We start from the raw sequence: 10,392 nt of genomic DNA, 5'->3' as shown, positions 1-10,392 counted from the left end.
ACTAATGACTTCTTGTATTGAATGGACATTTGCACACATTATTTATGCTAAGTAAGGATGATTCATAAGTTAGTAAATAAGTAAGTAAGTGAGTAAGAAGTAATTAAGTAAGTAAAGGTTTATTTATATAGCACCATTCCCAGACATTGAGTCACAAAGTTCTTTACAATAAGAAAAAACAAGTAAAAGAATACATATCAATAAAAGAAAACATGTTAAAACATATCAAAACAAGTATAAAAAAATCAAATACAGAAACAGTAATACGGTTAATTAAAAGCTTAACCAAAAAGATGCATCTTTAAATGCATTTTAAAAAGATCAACTGAACCCAAAGTTCTCAGTGCTATCGGGAGAGAGTTCCAGAGCCGTGAGGCCACCACACAAAAGGCACGGTCACCTTTAGTCTTTAGACGTGTACTGGGAATGGCTAAAAGGTCTTTGACAGAAGACCTCAGAGACCGACTACATGAGTGACTACGTAAAAGATCTTGAATATGTAGGGATGCTTTACTATGCAACGCTCTTTATGTAATGACCAGAATTTTAAAAGTTACTCTAAAACTAGGAAGCCAGTGAAGTGCCTTAAGCACAGGAGTAATGTGTGACCTCCTACTGGTGTTTGTTAAAAGCCTCACCGCTGCATTCTACACAACTTGCAATCGACCCATAGAAGATGTGTTCAGACAAGTGAACAGAACATTACAATAATCCAATCAAGAAGAGATGAATGCATGAACAAGTATCTCCATCTCTTCCTTTGACGCAATATCTCTGATTTTTGTGATGTTCTCCAGATGAAAAAAGCATGTACGAACAACAGACTTAACATGGCTATTAAAACACAGAGCTTGATCAAAGATGACACCAAGATTTCTAATATCACTGCATTTTAAATGTGACAAACCCCCAAAATTCAGTTTTGTGGGGCTTAGTAACAGAGTTGTGAACTTTATTTCTGAGGACAACAGAATCAAAATATTCCAATGTACAACATATTTATATATATGTATGTATTTTTTTATTTTTTTATTTTTATTTTTGTCTCAGAACCAAACAAAGTTATTTTTCTTGGTTAAAAACAACACAAACAATGGAAGACATAATGTTATTTTAAACATTTGATGTTTTATTTGGTTTGATTTGATCCTGTATGGGAAACCCAAAAGACGTTTGTGACCATTTCACTTGTTAAAAACAGATAAAGCTACACCATTCATTTTATTGGACAAATAATCATAATGGCATTGAGAATTTTTCTGCTCAGTTGATGTTTAACAAAAACAAGTAATATGTATACAGCAATCACACCAATGCCAATAGACAACAATTCCCAACAACAGTCATTCTCAGCTGTTTGTCATCAAATACCTGACAACTGCCATGTTTGAATCCTGTCGCAAAATGTACCAAAATGAACCTAAACTGACAAAATTTAAAATACTTACATTTCCTAGTGAAATCAAGCTGAAAAGGACTACAAAACAATAATAGTTTAAGGTGTTTACATTTACTGCACTTCAATAATATGACTAAAATAGAAACACTCCACGTCTTAGTTCAATTTCTGTTTAGTTCAATAATGACTTTAGTCAGATTTAGGTAAACAAAAATTCCTGTTTGCATGGTAGACTCCTCATCAGACTATTGTCTTAATCATATTAAAATCGGAGTATTGGTGTCCATGTAAAAGCATTGACTGTTGGCCAGTTTGTTTCAAATGGTTTCATTCTGAACAGCCATCATTAGCCTTATCTATTAGGTCCTGATTACTGCTGAAAAATCAACTCTTTGACCTCTCGTCCTTGATTCAAGCAGCACTCTTGCTTTCACTAAGCCCATGAAAACAATCACGGCTTCTGGGAAGTGCTGGAACAAACAAAACAAAGGTGTTTTTGAGACCTGGCGTTTGACAATTGACAGTCAGCTCATTTTCTTATCTGTCACAGGCTTCCAGCAGTTATCGGCATTGTAATGCTAAAACACAATGTTTGCTTTGTCTTTAGTCTGCTCAGTATGGTTGCTTTCTGTTAAGCCAGTGAATAGTGCCGATAGGCTTTTCGTATCACACTTGAGAGTGGACAAAGTCAATGACACAAATGTAAATACAAAAGGATTAAAGTATGGTTGTAATGAAACACTCCACGTGTATCCTCTGTAGTAGCTTGCATTTCCATGGGTAGCTTCTTTTTAAAACCGTTCATTGACAGTTCAGCATGTTAGACGGACAGATTTTTAATTGTTTTTCTGTGTAAACGTTTGCCTGATGAGCATCTTAATCCACAGTCACACTGACATGTGAAAGTTGTTTTTAATTGCATATTTGTACTTCTTCTAATTCAAAAAAAAAAAAAAAAAAGTTATGTGATATAATCCACTTGACTACAATCCAGTAGGCTTTAAAGTTATATTTTTTTCAGGGTTCTGTCTTCCCTTCAAGATAGGTTTGAAATGAAGATGCAGATGTTAGATGAACACATGACAAACTTCAGTCTTTGGCAAGACAAGTTTATTTGTATAGCACATTCCATACAGAATGGTAGCTCAAAGCACTTCACATAAATAGGAATCAAAGAGACAACCATAAAAAAAATAAAAAATAAAAATGATTAAAACAGATTAACGTGTTAAAACCGATTTTAAGAGAATGAAAAAGAAAGGAAAGACATAATTCGATAGTACGTTGTGCGTAGCACAGTGCTCATTCAGTAAAGGCACAGCTAAACAGATGTGTTTTCAGTCTTGATTTGAATGTACCTAATGTTGGAGCACATCTGGTCATTTCTGAAAGCTGATTCCAGCAGCGAGGGGCGTAGTAGCTGAGAGCCGATTCACCCTGCTTTGACTGAACTCTTAGATTTTCTAGTTTATGTGATCTGTGATGGCCAGTGTGGTGGCCACACATTGAGAGTGAGGCATGCACGCACACACACACACACACACACGTTATACATATTCATTTAAGATTATTTATTGGTCACAATTTCAGTTATTGTGTTTATACATTTTCGTTTCATTCATATCTGATTTAAATAAGACTCATACACTTTCAGTTTCTCATTACCTTTCTTTATTATTCACAGTACATTTATTACTATTTTGGGTGCACACAAAATCAGTTATCTGTACTGTATGTTTTGTTAATTTTAGTTTTCTTTTGAGTTTAAGTTACCGTGCTGCAGTGCCGACGAGGAACAGAGTTTCCGGGTGTGGTCCGCCCAAGTAAAGGTCCGACGTGCCGCGAGATGCCGTCTTTTGGTTCCGCCTGCCGATACCATTGGCTTAATGGCTTGGAGGGAGAGCTCATGTTTAGTTTAGGTTCAATAATGATTTACAATGTTTGTTTATTCAGATTTATATTTAGTTTTGCCTTATTTATAATTTATTTAACTTGTATCTAGATTTGTATTTAGATGTTTGGCTTAGTTTATTGTATTTGTAAATTGTATGTTTTTGTCTCCCCCTTCTTGTTTAATGTGGACTAGTCCCTGTGCTATAAATGTGGTCTGTCTTGTCATTTCATGGAGTTCTGTTTTTGGTTTAGACATGATTTGTTTGGTTTGAACTCAGTTTGTTTTCCTTGTTTAGTTTATTGTTCTTTCAATTGATTTAATTATTTAATTAATTTATTTTTGAACTTTTTGTAAACCTTTTTGACTTTATTAAAAATAATTATTTTTGAAAATCTTTTTGTATGCCCCTTACTGTACGTGCTGGCTCGGTCCCTCACAAGTGGTGTCAGAAGTGGGATTTGCCAGTAGGGGGCATAGTTTTTTTTCTTTGGTGAACTTTCTGGGCCATGAACCGAGGAGGACGGAGAGGAGCCCCAAAGGCTGTTTCAGTGGAGCAACTGGACGAAGTTGCACAAGAGCTGGGGGATGAAGAATTACAGGAGGTGAGAGAATTTGATGTGGAGACTGAATGCACTGAACCAACAATAGCTGACTTGACAGGCTTGTTGAGAGCTCACATGGCAAAAATGGAGGCTCAGGAAGCACAAAGGATGGCAGAGCTGGCCCAGCAGGAACGCCGATTCAAAGCTCTCCATCATCAGTTTGGCCTGTTGCAGCCGGAGGTGCAGGCTCGCACAACTCCTGTTCCAAATACTTTGGTAACACCTCAAGATGATTTGGATCACCCAGATGAGGGTGCTGGTCCAAGTAGGCCATTATCTCAGTCAAGTACCTGTCGGAGAGAGGGAGCTGAAGCCCGTGATACAGGTCAGTGCCCACTCAAAGAGCCTAAATTGGAAAAGTTGTCTGATGGTGATGATGTTGAGCATTTCCTAATTACTTTTGAGAGAATGGCAGCAGTTTGCCGATGGCCAAAAGAGGAGTGGGTATTTCATCTGATTCCCCTTCTGACGGGTAAGGCCCGGGCTGCTTATGTTCACATGGATGTTGATGAATCTTTAAATTATGATGAACTTAAATCTGCAGTATTAAGGAAATATGACATCAGTCGAGAAACCTACAGGCAGAGGTTTCGGTCTCTTGAAGTAGAACACCTTGAAAGCCCTAAAGAACTATATGTGAGGTTAAAAGAACTGTATGGTAAATGGATGCAGCCAAAAAGTAAGTCTATTGAAGAAATTGGTGAAGTGATCATTCTTGAACAATACTTGAGAATGTTGTCTCCAGAGCTACAGGTGTGGGTACGAGAACATGATCCACAGTCGGCTTCACAAGCGGCAACACTGGCAGATGTGTTTGTGGCAGCACGTCAGAGAAATCAGTCCTGGTGGTGGAAATCCAGCCGAGATGACCGGAGAGCAAATCCTCCCCAGCCATCTATGAGAAACTTCCCTGGTGCTGGTAAGCCTCCTGGAGGAGGGCCTGCGTTTGTCAATGCTCCTAAGAATTATAGGAAAATGCCAATATGTTACCTATGTAATCAAGAAGGTCATACCAAGCCCATGTGCCCTAGAAATGTAATCAAGAATACTCACCTGTGTTATGTGCCCAGGCATCTTGTAAAGCCAGCCCCTCAAGCTGAACGCTCACCAGCAAGCACCACTGTTGAGATTAATGGCAGAGAAATGATTGCTTTGGTTGATACCGGGAGTGATCAGACTTTGGTACACATGAAGTGCATTTCTCCAGCCCTCCTTCGCTACACCAACCTGAAGGCTGTCCGCTGTGTGCATGGTGACGAAAAGCTGCTACCCACCGCAGTGGTCTATCTGAAGGTGAGAGGTCAGACTTACTTCTTGGAGGTCGGTGTAGCTGACAACCTACCTTTCCCTGTAGTCTTGGGGCATGACCTGCCAGTACTGTGGGACTTATTGCAGCCACCATCCACCTGTAACATGGTTGTTACTCGAGCCCAGAGCCATAAGAGAGACGAAAGTAAAGAGTTGCTGGCTACTCTACCATTCTTTGATGCAGAAATCGATGGCTCAACTAAACCTAGGAAATCCAGACGACAGAAACGGTTTGAGAAAATCCAATATAATGCTTCCGTAATACCTGTTGATAAGTTTGCTGAATTCTCACCCAAATTTAAGCTGCCGGTCAACATTGTGCAGATGCAACAAGAGGATGCCAGTCTTGTTCCTTATCTGGAGAGAGCAAAGCAGGAGGATGGAAAAACTGTTGATGGAGAGACAAAGGAAAGATTTTGTATGTACCAGGGTTTACTATATCGTCAGATGGGACAAGGGACACAACTGGTGGTACCACAGTGTGTCCGTGAAGTTATCCTTACTCTGGGTCACTCGATTCCTTGGGCTGGCCACCTGGGGAAACGTAAAACCATCGCCCGGATCAGAAAACACTTCTATTGGCCTGGTCTGAACTCAGAAGTAGCCCAGTACTGTAAAACCTGCCCTGAATGTCAAAAAGTGCTCTCTGACTGCCTAAGGCGGGTCCCTCTCCAACCACTGCCACTCATAGGCACTCCATTCGAAAGACTGGGAATGGACATAGTTGGACCAGTGGAGAAAAGTCGTTCGGGTAACCGATTTATGCTTGTAGTGACTGACTATGCCACTAGGTATCCTGAAGTGTTTCCCTTAAGGTCAGTTAAGGCCAAGTACGTGGCTACCTGTCTAGTGCAACTGTTCTCCAGAGTTGGCTTTCCAAGTGAAATTCTAACCGATCAAGGGACTAATTTTATGTCGAATCTTCTGAAGCAGGTCTATAGGTTGCTGGGCATCAAGAGTTTGAGAACCACTCCTTATCATCCCCAGACAGATGGGTTAACCGAAAGATTTAACCAGACGTTAAAGCAGATGCTACGCAAGTTTGTTGGTGAGTCTGGCACTGATTGGGATCAATGGCTCCCATATCTTCTGTTTGCCTACAGGGAAGTGCCACAAGCCTCCACTGGATTTTCCCCGTTTGAGTTGCTTTATGGTCATGAAGTCAAAGGTCCCTTAGCATTACTCCGAGAAGTTTGGGAGGGAAACCCACAGAGAAATGATGAAACTAATGTGGCATCCTATGTGATTCAGATGAGGGAACGTTTGCAAAAGATGTCTGCACTAGCTCAGTCTCATTTGGCAGAAGCTCAAACACGGCAGAAAACCTGGTACGATCAATCTGCTCGGGAGCGGCAGTTTAAGCCCGGTCAGAAGGTACTCGTGATGTTGCCCAGTCATGAAAGTAAGCTGCTTGCAAAATGGCAGGGGCCGTATGAAATTAAAAGGAAACTAGGTCCTACCACCTATGAAGTTGCTCTATTTGACCATGCTCATTCTACACGTACTCTGCATATAAATTTGCTTAAAGAATGGTTTCCTCGTCCTCCTGAATCTAGCCGCAGCTTGATGATCCGGCAAGTCAAAGAGGAGGATGATTCTGAAGTATTTCTGCCTCAGTCAGCTCTAGGAGATGTGGATCTGAGTCACCTGTCCTCACAGCAACAGCATGAGGTGAGAGAAATTTGTTTACCAGAAGTCTTCTCAGAATACCCTGGCTTTACCACCTTGATTGAACATAATATTGAGTTGAAACCCGATGCTGTAGTTCGAAGAATGAGTTACAGGGTCCCTGAACGTCTCCAAGAAGCGCTGAAAGAGGAGGTGGATCTGATGCTGAGGCTGGGAATTATAGAGCCCTCTAAAAGCGAATGGTGCCACCCTGTGGTCCTTGTTCCAAAAAAGGATGGGTCTATAAGGTTTTGTATAGACTTTCGTTACCTCAACTCTGTGACCAAGTTTGATGCTTACCCTACTCCACGAATCAGTGATCTCACTGATCGACTGGGCACCTCAAAGTTTCTAACCACCATTGATCTTTCAAAAGGTTATTGGCAAATTCCGTTGACACCACAGTCCAGAGAACTCACTGCGTTTAAAACACCCTGGGGCCTATTCCATTTTAAGGTTCTAGCCTTTGGACTGCATGGGGCACCGGCCAGCTTCCAAAGACTAATGGACCAGGTACTGCGAGGACTACCATTTACAGCTGCTTATCTGGATGATATTGTGGTGTACAGTGACACATGGCAGCAACATCTGCAGCATCTCCAGGAAGTTCTGCAACGCCTTCAGGCAGCCGGCCTGACGGTTAACCCTCAAAAGTGTACCATTGCAAAGGCAGAGACGGAGTACTTGGGGTTTGTTATCGGTAAAGGGGTGCTCCGACCCCAGGTGGAGAAGGTACGGGCCATTGAAGAGTGTCCACAGCCACAAACTCGTAAGGAGTTAAGGTCATTTTTGGGTATGGCTGGGTTTTATCACAGATTTATTCCCAACTTTTCTGGGCGGGCTGCAGTATTGACAGACATGGTAGGTTCAAGGAGTCCCAATCAGCTGAAGTGGACCCAAGAAACTGTTGCAGCTTTCCAAGATCTCAGAAAGGCCTTGAGTAAAGATTCTGTCTTGCATAACCCTGATTTCCACCAACCCTTTGTTTTGCAAACTGATGCTTCAGATCGAGGCCTGGGAGCTGTATTGCTACAGGGCAGCCCTGACACTCGACGCCCAGTGGCCTTCCTGAGTCGAAAGCTCTTCCCCAGGGAAGTTCGCTACTCTATTGTGGAAAAGGAATGCTTGGCTGTGAAGTGGGCCTTGGACTCTTTAAAGTATTATCTGCTAGGCCGGGAGTTTATACTGGAGACTGATCATAAAGCTCTACAATGGCTTCAAGAAATGAAAGATACCAACAGTCGTATTACCCGCTGGTACCTGGCCATGCAGCCCTTCCGGTTTATTATCAGACATGTCACTGGCAAAGAAAACCTTACGGCTGACTACTTGTCCCGATGTGCCAGTGACATTCCCGAAGGGAGGGAGTATGTGATGGCCAGTGTGGTGGCCACACATTGAGAGTGAGGCATGCACGCACACACACACACACACACACACACACACACACACGTTATACATATTCATTTAAGATTATTTATTGGTCACAATTTCAGTTATTGTGTTTATACATTTTCGTTTCATTCATATCTGATTTAAATAAGACTCATACACTTTCAGTTTCTCATTACCTTTCTTTATTATTCACAGTACATTTATTACTATTTTGGGTGCACACAAAATCAGTTATCTGTACTGTATGTTTTGTTAATTTTAGTTTTCTTTTGAGTTTAAGTTACCGTGCTGCAGTGCCGACGAGGAACAGAGTTTCCGGGTGTGGTCCGCCCAAGTAAAGGTCCGACGTGCCGCGAGATGCCGTCTTTTGGTTCCGCCTGCCGATACCATTGGCTTAATGGCTTGGAGGGAGAGCTCATGTTTAGTTTAGGTTCAATAATGATTTACAATGTTTGTTTATTCAGATTTATATTTAGTTTTGCCTTATTTATAATTTATTTAACTTGTATCTAGATTTGTATTTAGATGTTTGGCTTAGTTTATTGTATTTGTAAATTGTATGTTTTTGTCTCCCCCTTCTTGTTTAATGTGGACTAGTCCCTGTGCTATAAATGTGGTCTGTCTTGTCATTTCATGGAGTTCTGTTTTTGGTTTAGACATGATTTGTTTGGTTTGAACTCAGTTTGTTTTCCTTGTTTAGTTTATTGTTCTTTCAATTGATTTAATTATTTAATTAATTTATTTTTGAACTTTTTGTAAACCTTTTTGACTTTATTAAAAATAATTATTTTTGAAAATCTTTTTGTATGCCCCTTACTGTACGTGCTGGCTCGGTCCCTCACATGATCCTAAAGATCAGAGTGATCTGTTAGGTTTGTATTCAGTGAGCATTTCTGTAATGTATTAAGGTCTGAGGCCGTTTAGTGATTTACAGACAAGTAATACTTTAAAATCTATTCTGAATGTAACTGGGAGCCAGTGTCTTTTTGGGAAAGCCAGTGAGAAGGCTGTTACAGTAATCCACCCTGCTAGTGATAAAAGCTTGAACAAGTTTCTCTGAAAACAAAGTATCTAATTCTTGCAATGTTTTTGAGATGATAATATGCTGATTTAGGCGAGGCAGTGGCTGTCAGTAGGTAGGTAGTGTGAGGCAACAGTAGGTAGTGCTGTCGCCTCACAGCAAGAAGGTCGCTGGTTCGAACCTCGGGTCAGCTGGTGTTTCTGTGTGGAGTCTGCATGTTCTCCCTGCCTTCGCGTGGGTTTCCTCCGGGTGCTGCGGTTTCCCCCACAGTCCAAAGACATGCGGTATAGGTGAATTGGGAAAGCTAAATTGTCAGTAGCATATGTGTGTGTGTGTGTGTTGGCAGTTCATTCCACTGTGGCGACCCCGGATTAATAAAGGGACTAAGCAGACAAAAAAAAATTAATGAATGAATATGCTGATTTACTTACTGCTTGACATGACTACTGAAACTCATATCTTACTGCAGAATCACACCCAGATTCTTGATTGTATTTTTTGTTGTTTCACCCTTAAGGCCAAAGCACTCATTCACCAAGAGAACCTAATTTCTGTTCCCAAATGCAATGACTTTCATCCAACTGGTAATGTCATCAATGCATAGGCAGACAGTGTCAATAGAGTGGAAGTCATTAGGCAGTAAGGCGAAGTAGATTTGAGTGTCATCAGCATGGCTGTGGTAGGAGATTTGGTTCTTTCTCCTTATTTGGCTGCTCAGTGGGAGCATATTGTAAGAAAAAATTATGACGAAGAAAATCTTAATAAAAATGTTTATTCAGCATATAGCAGTCTCAAAATACACGGCAGTACCTTGGGTTCACCGGAGTCAGAATGAACCTCGAACATGCTTAAAATCAAACCTTTCATACTGTTTTGAACCAATTCATCAATGATGTATTGGTGTTAAAACTGCTTTAACATAGGGAGATAGAAAGAACAGCTGGGTCAACAGCCAAGGAGCAACTTCGTTTACATAAAGGCAAGTCAAAAGGCAACATCTAAACAGTATAAAAGGTTTGAGTTGTCCCATGGCTGCATTTGTTTGTTACTTCAACACTGTCTAGATAAGTTACGGTGGACGTTTCGTTTCTTACTCATGCTGCTG

General features: G+C 40.9%; 1 long non-coding RNA gene across 1 annotated transcript; it reads right to left on the bottom strand.

Moving 5' to 3' along the window:
- Positions 1-1,108: 1,108 nt before the first annotated feature.
- LOC147832829 (uncharacterized) lies at positions 1,109-10,125 on the bottom strand. The gene is made up of 2 exons (XR_015515008.1): positions 9,109-10,125; positions 1,109-2,876 (listed from the first exon to the last, which is right to left on the bottom strand). It is a non-coding gene; the product is annotated as an uncharacterized LOC147832829 (long non-coding RNA).
- Positions 10,126-10,392: the final 267 nt, after the last annotated feature.

The sequence above is a fragment of the Danio rerio genome, chromosome 18 (assembly GCF_052040795.2).
Source record: "Danio rerio strain M-AB ecotype USA chromosome 18, GRCz13ab, whole genome shotgun sequence".
NCBI lineage: Eukaryota > Metazoa > Chordata > Actinopteri > Cypriniformes > Danionidae > Danio > Danio rerio.
Note: the sequence above shows the minus strand (reverse complement) of the source record. Positions and strands in the feature narration are given on the sequence as shown.